The 27,444-nt window shown below is 39.7% G+C and overlaps 1 protein-coding gene across 12 annotated transcripts in view; it reads right to left on the bottom strand.

Annotated features, from left to right (window-relative positions):
• THRB (thyroid hormone receptor beta) overlaps positions 1–27,444 on the bottom strand; it is a 165,575-nt gene that overhangs the window by 120,156 nt on the left and 17,975 nt on the right. For 6 of the 12 annotated variants that reach the window (XM_071561092.1, XM_071561085.1, XM_071561084.1 and 3 more), the window contains exon 2: positions 10,552–10,581. The exons of the other annotated variants lie outside the window; for them this stretch is intronic. The gene's annotated coding sequence lies outside the window, so the exon portion shown is untranslated. The remainder of the gene's footprint in view (positions 1–10,551; positions 10,582–27,444) is intronic. 12 annotated transcript variants of the gene reach the window in all.

Consider the following 27,444-nt stretch of genomic DNA (forward strand, 5'->3'; position numbering starts at 1 on the left):
ATTTAACTTAGAGTAATTTTTTTCCATTAACAATGCTGACAAAGGTGCAGTCTCTGTCTCTGACCAGTGCTGCCATAAATATTTTTAGAAAGATAGAGTAAAACAAAGATATATAAGAGTAAAAATCTACATTAATTCCATACTTGACATAAAATGTATGGAGCTGAAACAAAGTGCAAGATTTTCACAGTTCCTTCTAAAACTTTTAAATCTTCCACTGAATTCTGTGTTGCTTTGACTTGCTTTGAAGAGTAATCCTTTGCCAGAGGTGCTGTATAATTGTTTATGTCTCATCTAACCCGAAATGGAAGCTGAAATTCAACAAATAAATATGCAAATATTTCCTAGTGATTTGTACTTGCAAAATATAGTCCAAATGTTTACTGAGATCCTATTTAACAATTTCTCAATGGATGCATTTCTCGCATTGGATTAAATGCCAATATGATCAGATTTCCTGAAATCCAATCATAAAGGGCTAGGAAACTCGTGTAAAGAAATTTCTGAACAAGATCCCTAAGATAAATCCTTTTGCTACAAAAAATATTGGGAGAAGTATGCTTAACACAGAAATGTGACTGACTGATTCAGTGTTCAACTACTTGCCACACATTTACATTCAGGAAAAGTATTTTTCCCACCAGTGGAAGAATTTAATTAAATGGGATACAGGGAAAAGAAAAAAAATCCATTGTGAAAGGGTTCTTTCACTGTTTTACTTCAAGTGGATATCTTAAAATATGTCAGCTCGACAAGCCGAAAATAAAAAAATAAAAGATGATTTAAGATAGTGTATCTTCACCTAGCAATTGGTAACTATGTGTTCCAGCCAGAGAAAACACTGGGAAAGCTACTGAAGGAGTTTTCCTTTGGCTCAGGGAACAGATGAGCAAGAGTTCTCCTAAGGCATTACTTACAAAGCCAAAAGCTGTTAAATTCTGCGGCGGCTAAAGCAAGTTTCAACACAGTCAGCTCCAGACTATGTGGACAGAGCCAAGCTGCAGTGTAATAACATCTGGGGAAAAAAAAAGAGCGAGCAGAGAAAACATACCTTATGGTTTTATCCCAAGCCTGAACCAGACTCATGGAGCTGTCTCAAGCAAGTTAGAATGCAGAGGCAGAAAAGGCTTTCTGTTTGAACAGTATTCACCTAAAGAAGCACAGGTTCTGTGGTGTTTTTTTCTAGTGTTTATTCAACCAAGTTTTTAATTCCCAAATAATAGAGACACTTTGGAAAATTATACCACTTGCTGTCACCAAGAAAGACTTCCAGTCCAGTAAATTGCATCTTTCCTGTCATGCATTCCTTCTCAACTAATGAAACTTTTTCTCTATGTGACTTTGCCATCTCAAGCACTTTCATTAAACCATTCTTGCAGAACTGCTTTCTCCATGCCTCATTCCTACACAAAACCTCTCAGTTCATCTGTCCTTGTACATTTCTACATGTCCATGGTTCATTTTCCTTTTTTTTTTTCAGAATTTCAGTGAAACCACATAAAATGGTGCATAAAGACTAGAGGGAAGTTTAAAAAGCCACTGAAGTGAAAAAACAGGCTGGAATTGTGAATTAAGGACTGTGTTTTGGTCAGCTGTGCAGTTTAGCTCATTGTATAAGCATGAGTGTAAAATCATTCTGCAGCTTCAAATAACTCCTATTTGTGTGATTTCCACTTCATTTAAGAATTAATTGGAGCAAACTGTACTGGCAATCTAAGGTAGGCAGAAAAAGTTAAGGGGACCTAAAAGGTTTCATACAATGACTGCAATATTATGCCAATCAGAACCAGGATTTAAGAACCTAGTTAGGATTCTTTGTGAGGGTAGTGAGGAACTGGAAGAGGTTTCCCAGAGGAGCTGTAGATGCCTGATCCCTGGAAGTGTTCAGGCCCAGACTGGATGCAGCTTTGAGCAGCCTGGCCTAGTGGAAGGTGACCTTGCTCATGGTGAGGAGGTTTGGAACTAGATGATTTTCAAGGTCCCTTCCAACCCAAGCCATTCTATGATCCTGTAAGAACAAATTACTTTTTTTCCTCTTCTATTATTATTTTGTGTTCTGTTAATCGTTTTATTTCAAGGAAGTAAGGAATAATAAAATTTAAATATTATGAATGCTAGTACGTTTTTACAGCAGTCTCGTGTTTAACCTCTGTCTCTTCCCATATGTGAAAGCTGCAACTATAACCAACTTTTGGAAACACAGAACATCACATCCACCCATGTAGAACAGGAACACACCAGGGTCAGCCTGCCATTTTCCCACTGAGGATAGAACTTGTTGAAAGAAGAGAGCACTCCCTGTCCTTTTCACTTAACTCTTGCTGCCACCAAAGCTGAAGCTCTTTGTATAAAACTAAGAATTTTCCAATCAGTTAGTTTTCAGAAATGGAATTTTGGGCCAGAAAAAGCACAACATCCTATATCTCAAGAAAATCAGAGCTGGTGAATATCTGCACTGTGGCTATTTACCTGGAAATCTTGATGGGATAGTACTGTCATTATATTTTAAAGCAGCTCTACACATTTTTTTTACTATCCTGTACGTCTTTAGATTTTACCACCCCACTCTGTAACTGAAAAGCAATGCTCTCTGAATCAGCCTCAGTCAGGGGATGAGACTAATAGTGTCTTTGGTTAGCATCTTAATATAAAGGAAATCAGAAATTTCAAAACTTGTCGCAACTGTTCAATAGTATTCTCTCTCTGTACTACACATCTACTGTAACTAAAAGACTATGACAAATTTTAACCCGACATCTTCACAGTCAGCAAAAATTCAGTACTACATTTCTTAAGTTACAGTCAGACATAGCAAGGAATATTTTCCTCAGTTTCTGGGTGATCTTTAGAGAAACGTGGTGCCTTTCTGTGAGAGGCACATGCACTTCAAGCCTCAGTTCAGAATATACCATTTCCCTCCTGAAATTGTACTATTTTACCTTTACCTCCAGGGTTTGTTTCCTGTGATTATTACATCAAAGAAGGGACAATGGGTTTTTTAATTAATTTTTGAAGGTAGAATGAAAGATGATGGTGGCAAGAAGGATGAGAACAAGTTTCTAAGATCAAAAACAAAAAGAGCACTAATGAGCAGATGTGTCCTAAAAGGTTTTCTTAAATGCAAGAATGATGACTGTCTCAAGACTGATCCATTACAGATACAGGTCTGCCCAGCACGGTACCAGGGAGAGCTCTTACTGACACTTGAGCAGAAAGGAAAAACAGAAGAAACTTGAGTCAGCAGTCCACATCTGAAAAAAAAAAATCAAGTGGACTCAGTCCTTACTCCCTCTGCAAACATAGGAGGAGCAAGAAATTTAAGTGCTTGTCTCCCATCCTCCCGTCTGATGAGGATCACAGGAGTTACAGCTTTCACACAAGGCCCACAACAGAGCTCATGTCCTCCAAGGGCCAAACTCTGCTGCTGTGCTTGACAGAGCAGCTCTGAAAAGAAATATTCCCTGCTCATAATACTCTTTTGTACTAAAAAGTGACGGCCCTGAATAAAGAGTCCAGTAGATCACATAAGATCAAGGAATTATAAACTAACCAGTAAGTGAGACTGTACAGGGTCACTAGTCTGTTTCATTCAGTCATTGAGTTGGGCTGGCATGGTTGAGGCAACTTTGTGACTGAAAAGCAAAGCATTTCAGGATGCATTTGGGCTTCCCCCCCTCCCAGTGTAATTGTAACTGATCTAGTTCACCATATAACCCTAATCAATCAAACACGGATGCTGGCTTGCAGTTCAGTTCAGTTTACATTTATCTTTTTGGGTTCTTTTTCTTTTGTGAGGAGAGGGGCTTTTTAACTTTGAAATGAAGCGTTCTCTGTCAAGAACAAAATCAGCCATCAATCCTGGCTGGCTGCACCTTTAAAAAAAAGTCTAGGATATACATGTATTTTACTTTGAACATCCTTCTATATTGCATTTGCACTTACTCAAGTAAAAAGTTAGAACTTTTCTCCCTGCCTGAGGGAACCAAAAATATTAGAGCTGATTAAATATTTATTTTGTAGCAACATGAAATCTATCATGCTACAGAAAATTATTTTCAATTATACGCCTTGAGCAAGACTACAACTTACAGCTTTTCTTTTTACTAAGCTAAACATTAAAAAAAAAATACAGCTGGGCCAAGAAAACTCTGTTTTGCTTTGGCAAAGCATCAGACATCACGTTCTGGTTTGCCAACATAGGCAGAATCTTATCTAACTGTGGGATGTGCTTGGATTTACTACCTATTAGCAAAACTATTAAGAAGCACTGAAAGGTTCCAGCCCCTTTTACGTATTCTCAGTCAAATCTCATTAGCTGGCATGCTCTCAGTTTGCACACAAAAATACAGCAGTCTTTTTCTAACTCTCAGGGAAAAGTTAATAGGAGAGTGTTAAGTCTCATGTTACAAGGACTTAATTAGTTTTACAAGATCTGTTAAATAATTAAACTGTGCTTGTCAAATAAGTGATTAGAGAACATTTTGTTCTGTGGTGTATGTTTTTACTGTCTGTTTACCTCAGCTGACAAAATTAAATCATTCACTGAATCTCCTGCACAACCTTGCAAAGAAACTAGACTAAACTTGGAGTGAAGAAAAGCTGTGGGACTCAAAGGACAAGTGTATATAGGATGTAATTAAAGAAAGAACTGGATGGGGAAACAAACGCAACCAAAGCCTGCTCTAAGGATGCTGCTGACTGAGAATGACCTAGAAGCAAACCTAGATAACACCATTGGATCTCTAGCAGCTTCTAGACAGGCTTTTGCCCCTTAAAGTGAGCAAACAGACAGGGAATGGATATGTTACCTAGAGGGACTAGGAGAATAATATTCAGTCAACACTGAATTTCCCAACCTTCAATTTACCTTCTTATCCATATTTTCACAGTAATATATAGAGGGTGGGGATGGGGGGTGGAGGGTGGGGAGAAGCTTTGCCAAGTGCTAGTAGCAGGGTACAGCAATCTGAAATATTCTGTAGTTAGCAGGATCCCTCAGGGCTGAAATAGAGGAGCTATGTGCAAAATGGCAAAAGTTGAAAAATTAGACTAGCAATCTACCCCTCCGCCACATCCATAGGGAAAGACCATTTCTGTAATGCCAAAAGACAAATGACATTTCTGACACAGTGCATATTGTCCTACCTGCCTCTCTTCTCCACAGGCAGGTCTCTGGAGCCCACTCCATCCAGTGGGATGACCCATCCAGCCAAATGAAGCAGATGTAGTCAAATGAATAGTTGTCTCTCCTGCCGATGGGAATTGACCTGTTTGGCCAACCTGGCAATTTTTCTGATTCACTCTTCTAAAGGTTACTCAAAACCAAAAATTGTCTGGCTGCAAATCCCTTCTGGTAGCAGTCAGACATTGCAGTATCAGCCTGCTGCTACCAGAGCTTCATCCACCTTCCCAGGGCTGCAGAAAACAGCAGGCTCTGCTGCCCTGAACATCATCATGATGTTCAAATTGGATTCTGTCAATGAGCACATACATGCAGCCTGCTATTTTTTGAATGTACTAGTCACCAAAAGCCACATTTCCATTAAGCGGGAGAGAACACTCCCGATGCTCCCATTCTCTCACAGCAGCAGAATTTCCCTGAATCAACACTTTTTGTAGAGTTATGTAACAGTGAGCACAGCACGCTTGACTCTTATCTGAGCAGACATTGTGAGCAGAGTATAAGCACCAGAGTATTTCTTTACACCAAACTGTGCTCCAACCCAGTATGTGAATTTAAAAAAAATTTAAAAACACTATATTTTTTTTCTTTGGAGAGAGCAGCAAGTTACCCAGGTGAAAACATGGATTCTTGTATAGGGGTTAATAAACAAAATGCAGGAAATAAGACTGAATAGCTTTCAAATGCAGTCAAACTGAGCTTTTAAAGCAAGTGCAGTTCTTCAATACAAACAATGAATTTGGGACTAGCAGTGCAGTTGGAAATGCACCAAAGGAACTCCCCAGACCTGAACACAACTCCTCCTTTCTGTCATCTGGAATCCCTTTACAGCATTGCCTGAGCAGAAAGAAATACCAAGGAAACCCTCAGCAATAACCAAAATCAATTTTGCAGGCCTGTGTACTACTGTCCAGTAGAGGCATTTCTTCTGTGGTAGGAAAGACTATTTTCCTTTACATTAAGTTACTTAGCCATGAGCTTTCACACAGAAGAAAACAGCAGCAATATGATGTCTCAAATACATTTACTTATGTAGACAGCAATTTTCTTTGGTGACACAGCCTCCTCCACTCCTTTTCCACTCCAGTCCTTTTCAGAACTGAAGTACCCATTAAGAGTGACTCAGTGGTAGCAAAAACATGTGTATAAAGGACATCCTGAAGTTTGTTTTCAAATACTCTCCACATTCAGTATATTATGGCTATCAGGAATTTGTGAAAACCATGGTTATATAATATATTTTCATGAGACATGGTGCGCAAGAAACTTCAAACTAAACTCTCATAACTATTGCATAGCAACCAGCCAACATGTTTGATTCCTGACTAACCAAAGTCTTCTCTCCTTTTCACTCCACCACAGCTACAAATCCCTAACCTACTAGCAAGGGTAATTAACTTTTTTTAAATCTTTCTGCAACATCTTGCCATCCCTCTCCTTTCTCTCTTTCTTGGATGTCCATGAAAGCAGATAGAGCCTCCATGTGGAGGGACACAGACTGACTTAACCATCTTACTTTGGTATACAAACACAAGGGTATTTATTTTCTCTGCTTTATTTTTCCTATTGCTTTAGTCTAACAGTTTTTCCAGTTCAGGTTTAGACAGCCATGTGTAAACCATATGTACACGTCAGTCCAGAGAAGGAGAGCAGTAGTGATAGTCAGGTACCAAGTGCCCACCACCTGCTGTCAGGTTGAGTATCAGGTATTCTGGAACACAAAATACTTTCCATATGCCTGGGATATGATATTACTATGGATAATTTTACAAAGACCTTTTTCACAGGTCTTTCTACATAGCCAGAATTACATGAAAACTCTTCTGAATAATTTTTTATGCACACATACAGCCACCACAACTCTTAGCTCTTCTTCCTGTCATGCTGCTGTGGAGTTACACTGAACATTCCTGTACACAGAAGCTACACAACCTAACTACAGTAGTGTGACATAATTCTGAGCTAAAGTTGACAGATTTTTCCACTGTAAGATTTTGCACAGTAACTCCTGATTAATTTTGGATATTGAAATTAATGTGCCTTATCAAAGAAACAAGAGCGAGTCAGGGCTATCCGTATTCCCCATAGTGTTTTGTGTTTCTTCTAGTATAAAGTTACTTTTGGACGAACCATTTTAATCTGTTTTCTATTTTGCCTCTTACCCAGTAAGACAAGGATGCAGCTGAAGTCATAGCTGAAGAGAACTGAAAAACAGGTGCCCTCTACTCTCCCTCAGTATTCAATGCACATCCCAGAGCAAACATACAAGTTACTACTTTTTCAGTTTGGGGGAAAGCAGATTATTTTACACTAGGAATTTTACCAAATCGGCTAAAAATGTACCCTGCCCTTTATACTCATATGGATATTAAGACTGGCTATAGAAGATCCTATGTTAGAGATGATGGCATTATGCTCACTGAACAACTGAAGAAAATTTTGAATTCATTGAGGACCTTGTTTGTATCACAGAAGGGATTCAACAAGCATCAGAGAAAAATTATTACTTTTAATTGAACTCAGTATAAAAACAAGATACTAAGTAAATCAGGTAAAATATTAGAAAATTATGCTGAAGGATTGTGTTTATGGATGGATCAGATAAGAGCAGAAACTGGCTCAGTACTGGTCTGTATGACTGCAACACACAGAATCTGCAAGCTAAGTGGCGCTGAGTACCCACCACCACATCTCTGAAAGGATCTGCTCAGAGACTTTTCAACCTTTCACCGCTGAAACAGGAGTGACCTGCTCCAGCTCTGATTTTAGAAATTCTGTGGCTGCCTGTACCACATAAGAGCCTTTGTTGGTGGAGATGTGGATTTGAAAGGCCTGAAGGAATTCTTATGATAATCTGCTCTGACTTCCTCCCTGGCACTGCCTGTAATACCTCACGCAGCAATTTCTTTACGAAGCACAAGAACTTGTAACTCTAGTAGAAGATACTTCAGAAGGAGATATAATCTTGATTTAATTACTCCAAGTGATCTACCACATTCCTTTCTAAGCATTTCCAATGGTTAATTACACCCACAGTATCGTAATTCCAGTGTGAACTCCTCTTTATCTTGCCATGTTTTTGTCTGTTGGAGCCCTATCCTATCTCCCTACACTGATATTTTTAGATAGTAACCACCTCACACCTCAAAATTCTCTTATGTGAGATAAATAGTTTGCCTGCTTGGCAAATCAAAACAGGGATTCCTGAATCCAACGCACTGCAGCTGCGGTGGAGTATTATATGTAGCTTGTGACTACAGAGACTAAAAGAGAAAATTCAATTCAAGTGCAAGGGGAAGGCACCAAGCATCTTCTGTAACAAGCTTTTCCAGCTTTCACACCAATCACCCACTTTTAAGACCTGGAAATTTGGGATAAATAGCACTGCAATCTGCATAGTTTCAGTTTTAACCTAACTGATAAACTCTAGCTCAAACAGGATCAGTAGTTACTAAATACTGTAGTTAACTCATAAAGAAAGATGGCTTACGGCAGGTGGTTTTCTACTACCCATATGTCAAATCACATAAAGTCCTGCTAACAGAATTATCTGGTACTTCTGTAGGCATTGCCAAGGCAGAAATCCAGAAGTGACCAATATATACTCTCAAATACTTCCAGTTGTGACTCTGGTAAACAAAATAAGTAAATTTCCACTACTGCCATCACGCAATATTACTTAGGCATATTACTTAGATATTTATATTACTGTTATCATTCAGAGGCTCCACATAAGGCTCTCTTCTGTTAGATGATCAACTACAAACACAGCAAATTTAATGAGTTCTTGCAATGTTTGCCCAGTTCACGTATGACTGAATCCTGGTAGGAGACAGAAGCAGGACTTGTGTCCTCCTGGATCACAGATGCTGATGAGCTCAGTGTACAAAGACTGCTCAGAACTGGAATTTCTTCTGGCATTTGCTAAATCCCTGTACTACCCACGTGCTTCCACACACATTATAAAGTTCCTTAGCGCTATTCCAGAAGGGGTTTCAGTCCTTCACACTGATTTGGTACAAAAGAGCAGCAACTTGCTGTCTTGGAGATACATTATATATGCACACACCTTTGCAAATGCATGCACAGGTACTAATACAAAGAAAGAATTGCAGCACTAGATGGTCTGCTATTCACAACATCATTTGTTATGACATCTCATTACTTTTTCACAACACTACTGCTTTTTCCATTAATATTTCACATTTCTACTCACTTGTGGTTTCTAACAGTTTACATTTTGCATAGCTTAACTGCCTTTTTTTAGCCTCCCTCTTCCTTATTTCAAGGATACCCCTTTGCAAATCAGGAACACAGTTTATGTAGATGTAGCAACTTTTACCGGTTTAAAGCATCAAGGTTTTAAAAAAATGCCCTTTAACCACACTTCCCTTTGGAAGGCATTTGACTTGAAATAGATGTATGAAATCCAGCTAAAAGCTCTGCAAATTTTTATTGAAACTACTGCTAAAAAAACCAAAACAGGCAAATATGGGAGGAAAGGAAAATAACCAACAACAATTCCCTTCCCTGGTAACCTGTGAGTGGCTACTAAAATTGAAACTATTACCTGTGACTGAAAAGGAATTATATATTTCTGCAATGCTCTGAACAGGTTCATTCTGCAGCCACCTGTTAGAACAACTTGCTGTTGTAAGCCTGGTTATTTTATTTGACATGGATGCTTCATTTTCTAGGTAACATATCACATGAATGGCCTCACTAGCAACCTCACTAGCAATGGAAGAAAAGAAAAGGTAAGCTCATTTTTTTAACATCCCTTGCAGTTAGCAACGTATTTAAAGACCTTCTGCCCTTTGCCCATTTAGCAGTTGTGTGCAGAATCCATTTCCAGAATGGAGTCTGAATTATGTTATATATAAGGGGAAAAATTCACTCCTAGAAGAGTTCATCCCTCCTGCATTCATTTAACTATGTAACTCATAAAACACCACCACCACATCTCAAAGCATAAAAATTATGACCAAATTACTTATTTTATCAGTATATACTCAAATATTTCATTTTCAAACCACAAAAAAGTGAAGACTTTCACTGACTGAGTAGTGACAACTATAGCATCTGCTGAAAAATAACTACCTGTAAATTCCTTATAGGCAAAAAGAAGTTTTCAAATCTGTGCAGGTATCTTATTTTGATGAAAAGACCAAATAGTGGCTTAGCAACAACAACAAAAGTTAAATGTTGTTACACTCATTCTGCAGTGTTGTGTCCTTTCCTATTTGTGCTTTGACATACCGACCTACACTATGTCTATGGTCTACTCTGAAATGCTGAGCATACTTGTTAAAACTAACTCCAATTAACTTGAATGTCTTACTAAGGTGGAATAAAAGACAAAATCTTACCTTATTAGAGCTTCATTTTCTGTTAATTCACTGAAAAGAGTAAAGAAATCTGTATTAAAGTACTTTCTTAAGTTATTCTTTTAGTTTCATTTCAATTAACATCAGAACTATGGGGTTCTTTTTACATAACTGAGTGAAGTCTCCATTATTTTGGAGCATTAATCATGTGTAACACTCTGGGGTGGAGGACTTTATTTATTTGCCGTCTTGACTACCTGTGCTGAAAAAAAACATTTCAAATGCTTTGGAAACATCAATACAAACTACTGATCAGTAGTTTGAATTCATCACCCAAACTATTGGCTGATTAGGCACACTCGATAGATTTATTTTCACTGCAAGCTGTATTTTATGACCAGTATTTATATTGCCATTATTTTTATTGGACATTTGATACTTTCTACTATAAGATGGGTTTGTATTGCAGTATGCCCATTCACAGAGTTTCCCAGCCTGGAAGGTTTTCTTAGAAGTAGTTATTTTCTGCTCAAACCTCAAACAGGTAAGGTCAGCGGTAACTTAGAAGAATGAGAGAATCAAGCCATTTTATTAAACATCTGCTTAACTAAGCCACTCTACATGACACATTTGTCAACAACTTACCAACATATATCACAAAATCAAAAAACAAAAAAAGCTGTAAGACTATTCTGAAAAAGTTCAAGCATGACTCAGAACAATCAACAAATGCTGAGGCCTGTAAAAATATTAATTAACCTTTCATTTCTTTGTGAGTTTTGTTCAGTCCTCTACAACTGGGGAGAACTATTTGCAGGCATCAGCATTATGACTGGCAACTGGATTCTGGTAATTCTGAAGTAAATGGGTATTTTTTGCCACTAATGTATTCAAGAACAAAATCACACTTTTTTCATTTTCTAAATTAACAAAATACACAGCATGAAATTGAAAATAAAAGCACAAGTCTAATAAAATCTGACAATTATTAGCAGTATTTGTTGAAAAGGAGAGAAAACCATGCTGAGTCACAGGCAAAGCATCTCAACCTCTAGCACTTTCTGTACACTTCATTAGACATCAGTCAGTATGGTTAGAGATTTACAGATGAAGCGAAAACAAGGAGAGACCTTGTTCATCTTTGCCAAGGATGAATTTGAAGCTTTGCCTCAAAGCATGAGATCAACACAATGGTTGGAGAGATGAATTTTTTGTTCTGCAATGAAAATACTGCGATTTGGGAGACAGAGGGGTCAATAACAGAGTCTTCTAGGAATGCATCTGTCAATCTGAGGAAAGCAAAGCTTAAATGAATAGTAGAAGTACCTTTTCCCTTCATTTACAGTATGGTCACCTGATATTTTATGAGAGACCTACGCAGCGAGACTATTTCAGAAATGGAACGGGTAAGTCTAAAAAGAGACATTCCTGGAGCATAGAAAATCATTAAGTTAATGACACATTTTTAGAAAAGGCATGAGATGCCATTTTTATGAATTAGCTCATGAGAGCTGACATTTACAATGTCTGATTTCCCACTATGGAGTACCTGCACATTTGTACCTTTAAAGGAAGAAGAATAACTATAAGGTATTTAATTACTAAGCAAAATATAAAACCCTCATGGGTTTCATTTTCTATAGCTCCTTCAGATAATCAGCTATTAAAAACATGCATCAGCATCAGATTCATTCACATTTACCTGTCTGGCTTTAGGAGTGGGTCACCCACAAGAGATAATTTAAGAAAGATTTTGCTGGAATCAAGAGGTAGAACCACTAGGTATTTTATCACTGGATGCTAGGCAGGGTTTCAATAGGATTGAGTGGGATTTATTACAGCACGAGCTAAATCCTGCTTACTTTTCTCATGCAAAACACCCATTGAAGCTAGACAGAGTGCAACTGAGGACGTATTACATCTCTGATTCTTTATTACTCACCTGTCACACCACAGTGGTAACAGCACAAAGTTTACAGGACCAGAATGGTCCTTTCTGGGAAAGAAAAGGAACATCTCACAGGATAGCCTGTTTTAACCATAAAGAAGGTACAGATGCAAGTCTGAAGAAGACAAAAAGTCACCTTGGACTTGTGACAAGACCCACAGCTTTTGAAGCAAAGTATTTCTATGCTAGAAACACAGCACAAGCTGCTTTGAAGCATATTTAACACATCCTACATACTTTTAAAAGAAGAATGAAAGCTTACTTTGGCAGAGTTTATGACTCCCATAAGAAAAAACAACCTAGCATGCTTAAAGAAACAATTTGCATAAGTTTTCCTTATCTGATCTAGCTGGTGATAATAGGACAAGTTATAATGAGGGCCATGAGCACCTCCCATCATAGGTTCTCACGGGTCCTGCTGCCTCTCTAGCTTGATGGTCTCAGTAGACATTTGTTCATGGGGACCTATTACGGTTCTCCATCAGGTAGCAGGAAGCTTCTATCTTCAGATGATCTGGCTTCTGTCCAAGCACTCCAGTGTGCCTGAAACCACACTGGGTAAGTGAAGTTCCAAGCATTCAACGGTCCCTGAAGAAGATTTGTCAGGTTTCCTGCCTCTGACACCGTGGCAAAGAGTTTCACGTGGGCTCTACATGTTCAAGTAAAAGTATGATACTTCCTGTTAAGTGCTGGCACTTCATGCTTAATAACTCCTTGCTTAGATGGTGGGGGAGAGCATTACCAAAAAGAAAAAAAAAAAGAAAAAATGTGAAGACATCTTCATTGCAATATTCAGATGTGTCACTTTTCTAAGCATATGCCTCTTTACACTAAAATCTATACTTGTTGCCAGTCACCAAATGTGTTAACTTTGGACAGAGTCTGGAAGGATTTGGCAGACTGCCTCAAAGGCACATCAGTACCATTAATTTAAACCAAGCAGACAACTGTCCACATTCAGTGACAACAAGATGTGTAAATTCAACCAGATATTTACCATTATCCTTTCAAAATAGGTACAAAAACGAACAAACAAAAAATCATAAATCTTCCTGAAAGCTCCATCTTTTTCAGAACTTCTTATGAACCAATTTTATAAATAGTAAAACACTAAAAAAAAACTCCTGACAGAGAGTGTTTCTACAATGTACTTTTTTACTGATGCTACTCATGATTTTTCTTAAAGAACATTCACCAAGGACTTATTGAACCACAGAAAACCAATACTGCCAAAATGATCAGACAGCATAATAGACTTCCTTCTTTACCACACTTAGAAAATTCCTGACCGCATGGAGTTGTACACATAAAAATGTTCCTTTTTGTTTCAGTCACTATTATTTCACCTTTTCTGTTTAGCAGAAACTGCAAAACTGAAGATACAGAAACATACCTTGCCATTAACTAAAATACAGGTTTGATCCCTATAATGAATACAACCAATTACCTAAACCAAACTATTTCCAAATGATCCAGCACTTATCCAATATGCAGTAGGCCAAAAGACATCTGGGTGTACTTCAGAAAATTTAGTTACAAACTACATATTCTGCCTAAGTCTTTCAGCAGTTATCAGATTAGGAATGAGAGCACTACTTTTCTTCTTATACTTTTCTTCTTATCCAACAAAATCCCATTCATCCTATTAAGACTTACTTTCAGGCTTCCGACACCCATCACAGACATCTTCTTGTAGAAAAAAACAACTTACAGTTACCAAGAGACAAAAATCTATTCAGTCTCTTAGACAGATTCACCACCACCCCAGATTTTGTTTCACTTTACTTTTTATAGGCCTTGCAGGACGCTCTGGTGATCAGGGATCCACAAAGAGACTGACTGAGCAAAGTAACTACAATTTCCTTTTTCACCAAAGATCACAAAAAGCCACCCCGGCCTGGAAAAGCCCCAGAGTTCTCACTCCATCAGAGCCAAGGAAAGAAAAAGAAAGGGGTGGGGAACCAGCAGTTCTGACCAGGAGATAAATTCATTCTTAAAGCCATTCCAGTAAGTTTGGCTTTCAGTTCTGCTGTTTAGCAGCTCCCAGTAAGAATTAAAATGCATGTCGGGGGGCAGGAAAGGAAAAAAAAACCATCAGGGAAAATCTCACTGACCTCCCTCAGCAAAGCTCTTCCTCAAGATGCAATGAACTCTGCTGGCACAGAAAGGTAATTTAATTCTTCCTGCCACACCAGTCTTGACTCAAGGCCATTCGATTTCACAGTTCCAGTACTTGCAGTTAGCAAGTTGTGCCATGCACTTTGAAGAGTGAAAAGCCATGACTGCAGCATGCCAAAGTCTAATCTGTGACAGGCATTCTCATTTCTGGAACTCTACACAGCATGCCTTGGATTGTACAGTGCTGCAAGGCAGGCAGTAGACAGGCCTGTGTGCACTGTCTCAGCTCTGAGACCCAGTCATGCCTCCTGAGAATGTTTACTACCAGTACAATGCTAATCATAATCATGATGTGGGTATATGCTTTCTGCAGGATAAAAGAGTAGAAGAAAGCCAGTGTTTAGATTGGACAGCAAAGACAAGATCCTAGCCTGAAGGCAGAAAACTAATAAAATAGTTCCAGATAAAGCATACATACAGATTAAAAATTAACCACTGTTGCAAAAAAAATGCACATAACTCCACTAACGGCTATACCTACCTATGTATGGCTGCCAAATGCAAGAGGAATATGAGCTCTGTGCTCTACTGCCCCACCAACATTGACCAGTCACAGAGTCACCATCTCACATTCGTCCTGCTCCCCAAGAAAGTGCCAAAAAAGAATCACCATTTATTATTGCTCTTAATGACTGGCTGCCACATAAATCAGGAACTTCAATGACTTTTGGCACCTAGTCCTCCTCCTGGGTCTGAGAAGTCTTAAATTTTTGCCAGGTAGCTTGACCCAACTGTTCAGAGGTGGCATAATGATGAAACAAAAATCACCATTGCTATTGCCTGTATGCTCCATTCTAGAGTGAAAACTCACAGCTGCTTTACTGAAAATGCTACAGATAAGCTGTCCAGAAGCTTTTATCCTCTCCAGTAAATGAGGAGTCCACAGACAGTAATGCCTGCAGTCCTGTTTTGCCAGTATTTCCATTACAATTCTCTGTTTTGATGAAGAATTAACAAGATTAAAATACACTCTAGCAAGTAAACCTTCAAATTCTATTACAGTACATTGTATTTACATTCTAAACTGTAGTCACAAGTTTCCTTGACATAAAAAAGGACAAAGATAAATTATTTTAAAAATAAAACCTGTACCAAATATAATTATTCTTCAAACTTATTTCTCTACTCTTTACAAAAAATACATTGCTATGCCATTAAAAGGAAAAGCTTATTGTTGCAATGAAAGAATTGAATTCAAGAGAACTAGAGCAGAGCCCAGAAAAGTGCAGCTATTCTTTCTGTGTATAACATAATCATATGCCCTAAAACCAATTATTTTCTTCCTCTGAAAGGTATTTAAGGATGTTATCTCTGTAGGGCCTGGTGCAGTGTCACCGAAAGTAAAATGATGCACACCATAGACAGTGAGAAACCTTAGACTTGAAAACCTTGCCTAGGACCAAAAACTCAATTGTGAAAAGCATCAGAATGTTGAAAACATATCTTCAAACGTATTTTTGAACTACTGATGTACATCACTTTTCCAACTATTGCCCAAAACCTAAAAAACCCTTAACTAATAGTCAAATTTGAAGGGAACCTTCAATCTTCATATGCAATGCATGACGATGGCAAAATGGAAATTTTGTGAACTCAAGGGTATTCACCCCACATGTGTTTAACCATATACTGTAGTTATCAGTGGAAGTCACCACTTCTGAGCTTGATGGTACAAACAGCACCCTGGAATTTTCTCATCTCCTCCTCCAGCTTACTGAAGAGGAACCCAGGGAACAGACAAGCTGACACAGCCAAACAAGGTTTCATCATCCATTCACTCATCCTTAGATTCAGACTTGCTTTACACCAGATGCCTGATTTTAATCATTGTCTGTATATCTGTGTAAGCATGAACTGCAGCAGAGATCAGACCTGGACCTTCAAACCTTTTATCAGAAAGCAAGTATTTTTCTGCTTATAATCACCCCACTGACATGAGAACGATTATTGTTGTCTTAATTGTCCCTAGCTTGTCTTCTTTGGGTGGCTGAATTAAAAAAGCTAGTATCTACAATGAAAAATGTACACTAAGTATCACTGCATAATATGCCGAGCCAGTAAAGTTCATTATTGAGTCTTGGAATAAAACATGACAGACTTTGTTATGTTACCTTATCCACGGTGTCTGTCAGTACCAATGCAATAAATCCCAGAACTTAATAAAGACAGGTTGTCTCCCATTCATGATACATCCAGAATATGTATTTTTTTTTCCACTGCTTTTTTGAATAACTAAGTTGGTGGTGCTCTGTTGTGCTTGGGATGGTGGATGACAACCATCACACCTGCACACAGGAGTGCAGCCATCATGGTACTTCTATCGAAAATTAAAGCAAGTTCTATGAAAGCAAAGGCTTAATACATGCATCTAATGGTGGAAAAACAAGGTGAACTGTTCTGTAGTATATTAAATGCTTTGTCTTTGATTTTAGGATTTTTTTGTTACTTTTATTTCTTCTAATTTTTTTCTACCTGTATGGCACGTTCTCTCATTTAAGTCCTATATATAGCACATGTGCTGGTTTAAATGTAAACTGGCAGGATAAACAAACTCAACACAAAAGATATTAAAACTCAAAGCTACAATTTAATAACAATATTACAATAAATGCAATGGCACAAAGAAAAATTGGTTTTAACCCACAAAACACAGAAGTATAACCTAGCACCCTGGGGCACAAACACAAAGGTATTTGTAGCCCCTGTGCTGAGACCCACGTGTCTCCCCCAAGTCCAAAGCAAAAGGAGGTGAAAAAACCTGTTGGTGCAGATCACGGTTGCAGTCTGGTGAAGAGTGGTGGTCTCCCCCTGTCGAGGTTTCTGATTCTCCTCCGAATCTGCCAAGTGGTTCCCTGAGGTCTTCAAATGCCAAGATTATGTACCCTCAGGTCCAGGTGGGAGCAACCAGTACCTACCCCAGGGCGGGGAGTTACAGAATGGGTGATCTGATTCTGTAAGTCATGAGGCATTTTGGAATTGTTGCTGGCCCACTAGCAGACACACACCCTCCCTGCTCCCCCTCAGGCTGGGTGTGAAGGTGCTAACAACTTCCTGGAGGGGAGTTATCACAGCTCTTACCTCGCAGGTGTCTTTCACACTCAGCTCACAACCTGAGGAGTTGGGTGTGCCCTGGGCAGCTGCTGCAAATGGTCCATTGTTAACAGTTCTTGGGAAATGAATAGAGGGTGTGGAATACATAGCTTTGGTCACCCCCACACAGTGATAAACTGGTCCCACTTGCTGAACTAGGACACACATCTCACTAAATTGTCCCAACGCAGTTCAGAACTATGGCACACACTGCTGATTTGAGCAAGAAATATGTCCTTATGCTCTGCACACATTTTGAAAACTATGAAAAATACCCAAGGAATAAATAAAATGGAAATCTGATATTTGAAAGTCAGTGGAAGAAAGCCCAAAGAGAAGAGTAATTTCTTCTTATTTATAGTACTGTAAAGATTTTAAGGTGTATTGTACAACAAGTCTATGTAATCATCAGGCAGCAATGCTGATGGGAAGTGTTTTTCACATGGCAGTTTTGGTTGCGTATGAGATTAGCTCAGTTGGTTAAAACTTGGTTGTAATAATGTCAAGGTCATGGGTTCAAACCCCAATGTGGGCCATTGACTTAAGAGTTGGACTTGATGATCCTTGTGGGTCCCTTCCAACTCAGAATAGTCTGTGATTCCATATAAGAAACAGACAATGAAACAGAAACAGGCATTTCTAAGAAGGACTTTGGAAATTGTCTCCCTATGCCTAATGTCTAAGCAAATATAAATGTTCACTGAAACACAGTTATATTTCAGTAATGTCTATAGCTGCCTAACTTCTCTTCATCTTCTGTGAAGAGGTGGTGGAAAATATTTTTAGTGACAATGACATCATTTGCTAATGATAACCAATTATGACTAAATTCAAAGTATCATTGAATCATGGTCTTTTAGCTAAGCTAATAGGATAAAAGCTTTAGGAAATTATATTTGCTTTATTTTCTGGAGCTAAGGTCAAGCATGCTGAAGCTCTCAGTTGTTCTGGGTTTTTTTTGAAAGGTGGAATTGGGTTAAACTCCAATTAAGAGACAAACTGACAGATCTAGACTTTTTTTTTAGGAACTACATAGCGATGCATCAAATCCAATCTATTGGAATTGTCTTTTATGTTTATTTCTACCAAATGAAATCAGAAGAAAAAAATTTATCAAAGTACTCAAATTCAAAACTGCATTCATGCACATTGAAAACCGTCGAATGCTCAACAAGCAGGAAAGGAGAAAGTGGCATTTTCCCCACTTTGGCTGCTCTATTGAAAAAAGGCTTCATTTACACTTCTATATTTTTAGAAATATGGTGGTATGTGCTGGTTTCTCCCCCCCCCCCCCCAGTACATCCTCAGCTGCCGAGGTTATGAGGTATTTGCAATAGTACCTGAACAGACAAAAGAGAGGACAAATAATGGGGATTTAAAAAGCTGTAATTATACCCAAAGAGTTTATGTGTAAGGATATATTAAAAGAAATACTATACACCAAATAATTTTTCTTTTAAGAAATCCTCTGAGCATTATCACTGCTTACACTAAAGACCGTTTTATAATGTTACCATAAAAGGGATTCTAAATGCTTGTCATCCCTAAAGGATGCCTGAAGGCTCTGCCAAGCTCCCCTATGTAGGCTGAAGTTGGTAGTATATACCTATTTTACGCTTAGCAAATGATGAAGAACTAGCAGAGCAAACTTTGAGCCCAAAACAAAACACACTGAAGGTAGATGATGTACTTCAGCAATCAGCCAAAGCCTGTCAGCTGCTGCAAGCCTTTGCAGTGAAATGCGAGCAGAGACCAAGAGATGCCGTGTGCCATCTCCACCAGCCAATGCCGAGCAGCTGTAGAGTTGGTTGCATGACAAGCAGGAGCAGAACCACTGGCTGATGTGCCCACTCTGACTACGGATCAGGCTACCATAAGGACACCTGCATATGAATGACAATGCACCTGTTTAGTAAAACACCACCGAGGACAAAGACCATAGTTCTGCCTTTACTCTGGTCCATCTGGTCATGAAAGGCACTTGGACATGCAGGAGTGGGATACCCTGACCCATGGGGGATGCAGCCAGTATTCTGGATCTACTGTTTCACCAGCAGCTTCCTGAGGACAGGTGTTCCCTGTGCACCAGAGCCCTGTGGCAGGTTGCACAGCATTCCCCAGAGGACCTGTACCAGTTACAGCTGTGTCCTGACGACAGTTTGAAGCAAACTGCAGCCAGCTTGTCCCACTGAAGCAAAGATGACTTCAAGTCTCCCACTGTCCGAATTAAAGAGGATGTTAGGTTTTACTTCAATATATTCCATGAGCAGAATGTAGCTCAGAAGTTATTTTACAATATGGTATTAGTTTATTTAGTTTATTTAGTTTATTATTTAGTTTTATTTAGTCTTTATTTAGTTATCAATGGCCACTAGTTTCTGCTCTTGTTAAGTCAGGAAAATTTCTACATCTCCTAACAATAAAACATGGAGCTGGGAATCACAAAGTCAAACTATTTTGCATAAATTTATCCCAAGATCCTTTTCATCCTACTGGATTATTGATAAACTAAAATGGGACAATCTGAGAGTTATTAAAGAAGCTATAGTAAATAAAACTGAAATTACTTACCTAAATCTCTTCTTTAAGATCAGCAATTCATTATCATAGCATAGATTTTGTAAATGGATTATCGGTGTCAGTAGCATACAATTCTGTATTGGATTTTTAAGGTTACACTTGAACACATTGAAACAGTTGCTAGTGCAATATATGACTGAAAAAATTCTACTACTTTTTTATTAATTACTTTTATGGAGACAGACAGGCACTATGATTAATTACATGGTCAAGCAAATTTCAGATCCAATGCAACAGACGTCAGTACTACTAGAAATATGTTTCCCATGTATAACCTTTCCTTTAATATGCTAATGACAATGTTTCAACTTTTGGCATGGATCCCTGAACCTGACAGGGCTAGGGGAAGGCAGTGCAACAGGAATGCAAGGAAGAAATAAAGTGGTAGAAAGCACTTGCAGCAAACCCAAGGCACAAGGGGTCCAAGTGGTCTCAATTTGACAGACAGGAGGAATGGGTAGCATTACCTCTACTATCCACACATCAGCACAGAGCTGGTGGTGAAAGGAGATGCTCAAAGCCCACTGCAGAGGAGAGTGGCAGAGAAGCACCCTGAAGAGCATAGGGGGCAGAGTCAGAGGTTCATAGTCTTCCAGTCAGATCCCTTTGATGCATGAGTCCATGTCCCCATGCCATATTACGACACAAAGTATTCTACTTTCTCTCTTTTCCAATTTGTTCAGAAAAGGTTTTCATACTTGTCTGGTTTCCTGCTTAGAAGGAAGAAGTTCAAGAAGTGTTTGGACAATGCACTCAGGTAGACAGTGTGATTCTTGGGACTTATCCTGTGCACAGCCAGGAGCTGGACTCCATGATCCTTGTGGGCTATGATTCTATGACAAAGCTAACTGCAGCTAAACTACAAGGATTAGAAATCTGCATTTTTAATTTTACAAACCAGAAGAGCTTTTGTTATATATAATATTTCAACTTTGGTATTTGATCCTAAAATTAACAAAAAAACCCAATCTATGACTTTTGTATTTGGGATTGGTCATATGGGCTATGTAATGGGAAAGCTCTATAACTTATCTGAATCACTATTTTATTTTGTTCTCCCGTGGTTCCAATTGTTCATTGTTAATTAGATCCAGCCATAACAACTCATTGTGCAAAAAGCATACTCTGTTTTAATCAAAATCTTGGACAGCATTTTGGATGGCATCTTTAAAAACTTGGACAGAATACTCTGTGGTTTCCTCACTGATGAAGAATCAAAATTATTAACTATGAATGCATCTTCCACTGAATACTGACAGTTATTATCAGATTATTTTGATAAGCAGCTGCCTGTTTCATGTAATTATGTGAGATTTCTTCCTGTTCTATACCTGCTTTCTTCACTCAAAACAATAGTGAACTGAAAACCTGTCCCACAGGACATATCTACGGTAAACTCCTAAATAATTTTTTAATTTCCCTTTTACATTATGCTGAAAGTGATGCATTAAACACAAAATATGACTGTGATAGTCTCATCTATTTGAAATCAGATCTTTTTATTTATGATGTTCAACTTATTTCCCCCATTGTTTTAGCAGTGAAGAGAAATGGCCAGTATTTGGGAATGAAACACACCAACAAGGTCATGCTTATGGACTGTCTCCATAGATGTATTTTGTGACAAGGTACTGACTCAGATTATCCTCACAGGTATTTACACATGCCAAAAATCTGAAAAATGTTTCTTTGGCAGGAATAAACACAGCACTCTGCTTTTTTCTGTCAATACATAAATTGTCGTTCAATGGCACTTTTGATCTTTGTGCTGCTGTTTTGAAAAACCTTGCTAGGTTTTTCATTTCAATCCATAAGATTTAGTTATTTCTTTTATGTCAGGACACTGAGCAACTTCTTCCGCCACTAGAGGCCTGAGAATCACAGACTGACAAACTGGTGTTTGCTCTTGCCTTATCACCTGTTTGTAGCATCTCTATCACCAAGTAAAAGCAAAACAAGGGGAAAGCAGCATTGTTTAGCACGTTTGTTGGTACATGGACAGTGGGATTGAGCGGACCCTCAGCAAGTCTGCTGATGACACCAATCTGTGTGGTGTAAGCAACATGCCAGAGAAAGGGATGCCACCTGAAGGGACCTTGACAGGCTTGAGAGGTGGGCCTGTGCAATACAAGTTTAACAAGGTCACATGCAAGATCCTGCACCTATGTTGGGTCAATCCCAAACTCAAATACAGGCTGGTGGAGAATGGATTGAGAGCAGGACTGAGGAGAAAGGTTTGGAGGTGTTGGTGGATGAGGAGTTGGTCATGAGTCAGCAATATGCACCTGCAGCCTAAAAAGTCAACTGTAACCTTGGCTCCATCCAAAGTAGTGTGACCAGCAGGTCAAAGGAGGTCATTCTCTCCCCTACTCTGCTGTTGTGGAGCACTGTGTCCCATTCCGGGGCCACCACCAGAAGGACATGACTGCTGGAGCAAATTGAAAGGAGGGCCACGAAGACGACCACAGGGCTGGAGCACCTTTCCCACAAAGACAGACTGAGTTAAGGTTGTTCAGCCTAGACAAGAAGGCTCCAACATAACCTTAGAGCACCTTCCCGCACCTGAAGGGAGCCTACAAGAGAGCTGGAGGGGGACTTTTTACAAGGACATGCAGTGATGGGATAAGGCAAAATGGCTTTAAAGATAGTAGGCTTAGATTAGATATTAGGAAGAAATTCTTCATTGTGAGGGTCATGAGGCACTGGAGAAGGTTGCTGAGAGAAGTTCAGGATGACCCACCCCTGGACATATTCAAGGCAAGGCTGGAAGAGGCCTTGAGTAACATGGTCTAGCAGAAAGTGTCTCTGCCCACAGCAGCTCCCTTCCAACCCAAACTATACTATTCCTCTGTGATTCTATGAAATAACCACAAAAACAGTGTTGTGAGGACTGTAAAGAGAAAATTACAGAGGACACGCTCTCTGGCTATCAGTTATTCCTGCTTGCCTTTCCCTTGCAGTGATACAGGCAATAATTGTTTTATAATAAATTACATTATATCATAAATTACAGCATCATCGCATCACACCATATTATGTACCTACAGATAGATGTAAAAATTTGTTTGATTTTAATCTTCCAACCTTTTAAAATTATGAAAAACTTTCAAACACAGCCTGAAAGGAAATCTAATAAGCTCTGTTTGCACCTACAAGTGGTGATTTTGGATGCTGGGCCATTTCTCTGACAAACCAAAACATCTTTAATGGAATCTTGTTTCCAGCAAGAACTGAATACCATCTTTCTGATGCACTCTAAAATGGCCTTATGCCAAATCATGAGTCACTTTTGAAAATCTAAGATCCTGTATCTAGTATCAAAACCAGCAAAAAATAAACTCTTTAACTATTATCAGAGTAGCACCACAATCTGACGAAAATGAAAACTCGCTTTGACTGATTTCTTTCTTAAAACAAAACAAAGCACAACAGGCAAGGTTTTGAACTGGCAAGTTAAAAACAAACAAAACCCACAAAAATAAGCCTCTTTCACATATGGGAAGGGAAAAAAAAGTCATTTTTTACTTCTCACAAATTTAACAACTTCTGCCTGTTTTTTATAAGAAAAATCATCATAGCAGTAACAAAAGGAAATGAGCACTAATGGCATCTCTCAATCTGCCTCATGAGGTTTTGGCTACATCGTACCACACCAATGTATGCAGCATGAGGAATGAACAAGGGAAGCTTGAAACTCTGGTCCAGTCCCAGAGATTTGACATTATTGGCCTAAGTGAAACCTGGTGGGATGAGTCCTGTGACTGGAGTGCCCTGTTGGTTGGCTACAGGCTCTTCAGGAGGGGTAGGCAGGGGTAGAAGAGGCAACAGGGGGACACTGTATGCAATAGAAGGGTTAGCATGTATGGAGCTCACAATGGGCAATGACAGCACTGAGAGCCTCTGGGTAAGAATCAAGGGGCAAACAAACTGCAGATGTCATCATGGGAGTCTGCTACACACCTCCCAGCCAGGATGATAACGCCAATGAACTATTCTTTGAGGAACTAAGGGACACTTCCAAGTCAACTGCCCTTTTCCTTATGGGGGAGTTCAACTTCCCAGAAATTAACTGGGAGCATCACACAGTTTGTACAACTCAGGCCAGAATAACAGTAAAAAACCTGGATGACAACTTTATGGAACAGGTCCTTGGGCAGCTGACTCAGAAAGGTGCCTTCTTTGATCTGCTCCTTGTCAACAGAGAGGATCTCATGAGTTAAGTGGAGATTAGTGGCCATCTTGGCCACAGCAACCACAAGGCAATAGAGTTTAAAATCTCTGTTGACAAGAAGAAAAGGGCCAGCAAAATGTCAACTATGGACATGAGGAGAGCAGACTTCAGGCCACTCAGGGAACCAGTAAGTAAGGTCCCCATGGAAAATGTTTCTGCAGGTGCTGGGGTCCATCAGTGCTGGTCACTTTTCAAAAATCATCTCCTATGAGCACAGGAGTGGGACATTTCCAAACATTGGAAATTGAAGGCCGGCTTGGCTGAACATGGATCTTCTCTTGGAAATAAGGCAAAAACAGAAGGTGTATACCCAGGGGAAGCAAGGTCAAATGACATGGAAAGATTTCATAGATACTGCTTGCCGCTGTAGGGAGAAAATTGGAATGGCCAAAGCTCAGCTGGAGTTGAAGCTGGCAAGAAATGTGGGGGAGAATAAAAAGAGTTTTTCAAATATATTAATGGCAATAGACAGTACAGAAATATCATTGGCTCATTACAGGATGGGGATGGTCACTACATAAACAGGGACAGAGGCAGGGCAGAGGTGCTTTACACTTTCTTTGCCTCGGTCTTCAATACAGGTGATGGACCAAGGGGGTCTCAGTGCCCTGAGCTGGAAGACCATGACTGTAAGAGTGATTAACTCCCAACTGATTCTGAAATTGTGCGGAATCTGCTGCTCCAACTGGATTTCTACATATCTATGGGGCCTGATGGGATTCATCCCAGAATCCTCAAATAGCTGGCTGATGTCATTCCAATACCTCTCTCACTTCAGTGCCTGGTGAAGTTATGGAGAACACTGTTATGGGAGGTACTGAAAAACACATGAAAGACAACACAGTCATTGGTCACAGCCAGCACTGCTTCATGAAAGGAAAGACCTGCTTATCCAACCTGATTTCCTTCTATGACAAGGTAACCCACATAGCTGATCAAGCAAAGCCAGCTGATATAATCTTTTTGGATTTCAGTAAAGCTTTCAATACTGTCTCTCACAGGATCCTTCTGGACAAAATGTCCAGCACACAGCTGGATAAACACATCACATGGTGGGTGAGCAATTGGCTTATGATGTGAGCACAAAGGGTAATAGTGAATGGGGTGACATCAGACTGGTGACCTGTCACTAGTGGGGTTCCACAGGGCTCCATCTTGGGCCATGAGCTCTTAAACATCTTCATAAATGACTTGGACACAGGACTGGAGGGGATACTGAGCAAGTTTGCAGATGACACAGAACTGGGAGGAGCTGTTGACTCCCTGGAAGGCAGAGAGGCCCTGCAGAGAGACCACAACAAATTAGAGAGCTGGGCAATCACCAACCATATGAAGTTCAACAAGGACAAAGTGGCAGATTCTGTACCTCGGACGAGACAACCCTGACTGTATACAGACTGGGGAATGAGATGCTTGAAAGCAGTGCCATGGAAAGGGACCTGGGGGTCCTGGTCAATGGCCAGTTGAGGCAGCCAGGAGGGCCAACCATGTCCTGGGGGGTATCAGGCACAGCATTACCAGCCAGTCAAGGCAGGGGATTGTCCCACTGTTCTCTGCAGTGGGGCAGCCTCGCCTTGAATATTGTGTGCAGGTTTAGGCACCACAATATAAGAAACATATTCAGCTCTCAGAGAGTACTCAAAGGAGGGCAATGAAGCTGGTGAAGGGCCTTGATGGGAAGCCGCATGAGGAGTGGCTGAGGTACTTGGTCTATTCAGCCTGGAAAAGAGGAGACTGAGGGGAGACCTCATGGCAGTTACAACTTCCTCACCAGGGGAAGAGGAGGGGCAGGCACTGAACTCTTCTCTGTGGTGATCAGTTATAGGACTCAAGGGAATGGCCTGAAGTTTTGTCAGGGGAGCTTTATGTTGGATATTAGAAAAAGGTTCTTCTCCCAGAGGGTGGTTGGGCACTGGAAGACACTCCCCAGGGAAGTGGTCACAGCACAAGCCAGACAGAGTTCAAGAAGGGTTTGCACAATACTCTCAGACATCTGGTGTGATTCCTGGGCATGGTCCTGTGCAGGACCAGAAGTTGGACTTGATGATCTTTGTGGCTCCCTCCCAACTCAGCATATTCTGTGAGTCTGTGAAAAGCTAGTCTATTTTTTTGACATGGTGGTATGTATGGCACATCAGCCCACTTCAAGCACTGTGCCTCTAAAAGTTTAAACTAAACATATCATATTTCTACCACTGCATATAAATGCTAAGGGTCAAAATTCCCCCAAAATTACCCAGTAAAACTATTGTAAGTAGCAGTTTGCCTGCACAGAACTTGATGAATTGACATTTCAAAACACTTAAATTCTGCTTTGCCCTGAGAAGAGACAATGAAAAGCAGAGACTGGTGGGATAGCAGCCTGTTTCCCTGTCACATAGCTTTTATACCTGTATTTCCAAGCAAGTTCTCTAAAGTGACTGACAGACATAGAGGGGGCTTGGCGGGGGGGGGGGGGGGGGGGGTGGCGAAGAGGAAGAAATCAGCATAGCTGAAATTCTGTTGGTTAAATGCTACAGCACAACAGACAGCAGCTCTACGTGTCAGCACAGCAGGAAAAAAACCCTTAATTGCTTTTAATAGACAAGCGTTTAGTGCAACTAATATAATCTGCAGTGACATTTCCCCCTATTATATAAGATGAAAGCTAAACTTGTGCTTTTCTACAGTACATTGCCTACCTTCTACACACTGCCTTATCAGCTTTCTCTCCACTTTGAAGGTATTTTAGTAGCAAAAAAGGGGGGACTAATCACATCCTTAAGATTCCTTCTTAAACTCCAATTTCCTTCCATTCTGTGCTCATGTAGCCACACAGGTTTAAATAGCAACCATTTTTTGTTTAGTTAGCACGGTTCAAATTCTATGCCTAACTATTCTATGCCTCTAAGAATTTTAACTCTCCACA

This window comes from Pithys albifrons, chromosome 7 (genome assembly GCF_047495875.1).
Source record: "Pithys albifrons albifrons isolate INPA30051 chromosome 7, PitAlb_v1, whole genome shotgun sequence".
In the NCBI taxonomy this organism is placed as follows: Eukaryota; Metazoa; Chordata; class Aves; order Passeriformes; family Thamnophilidae; genus Pithys; species Pithys albifrons.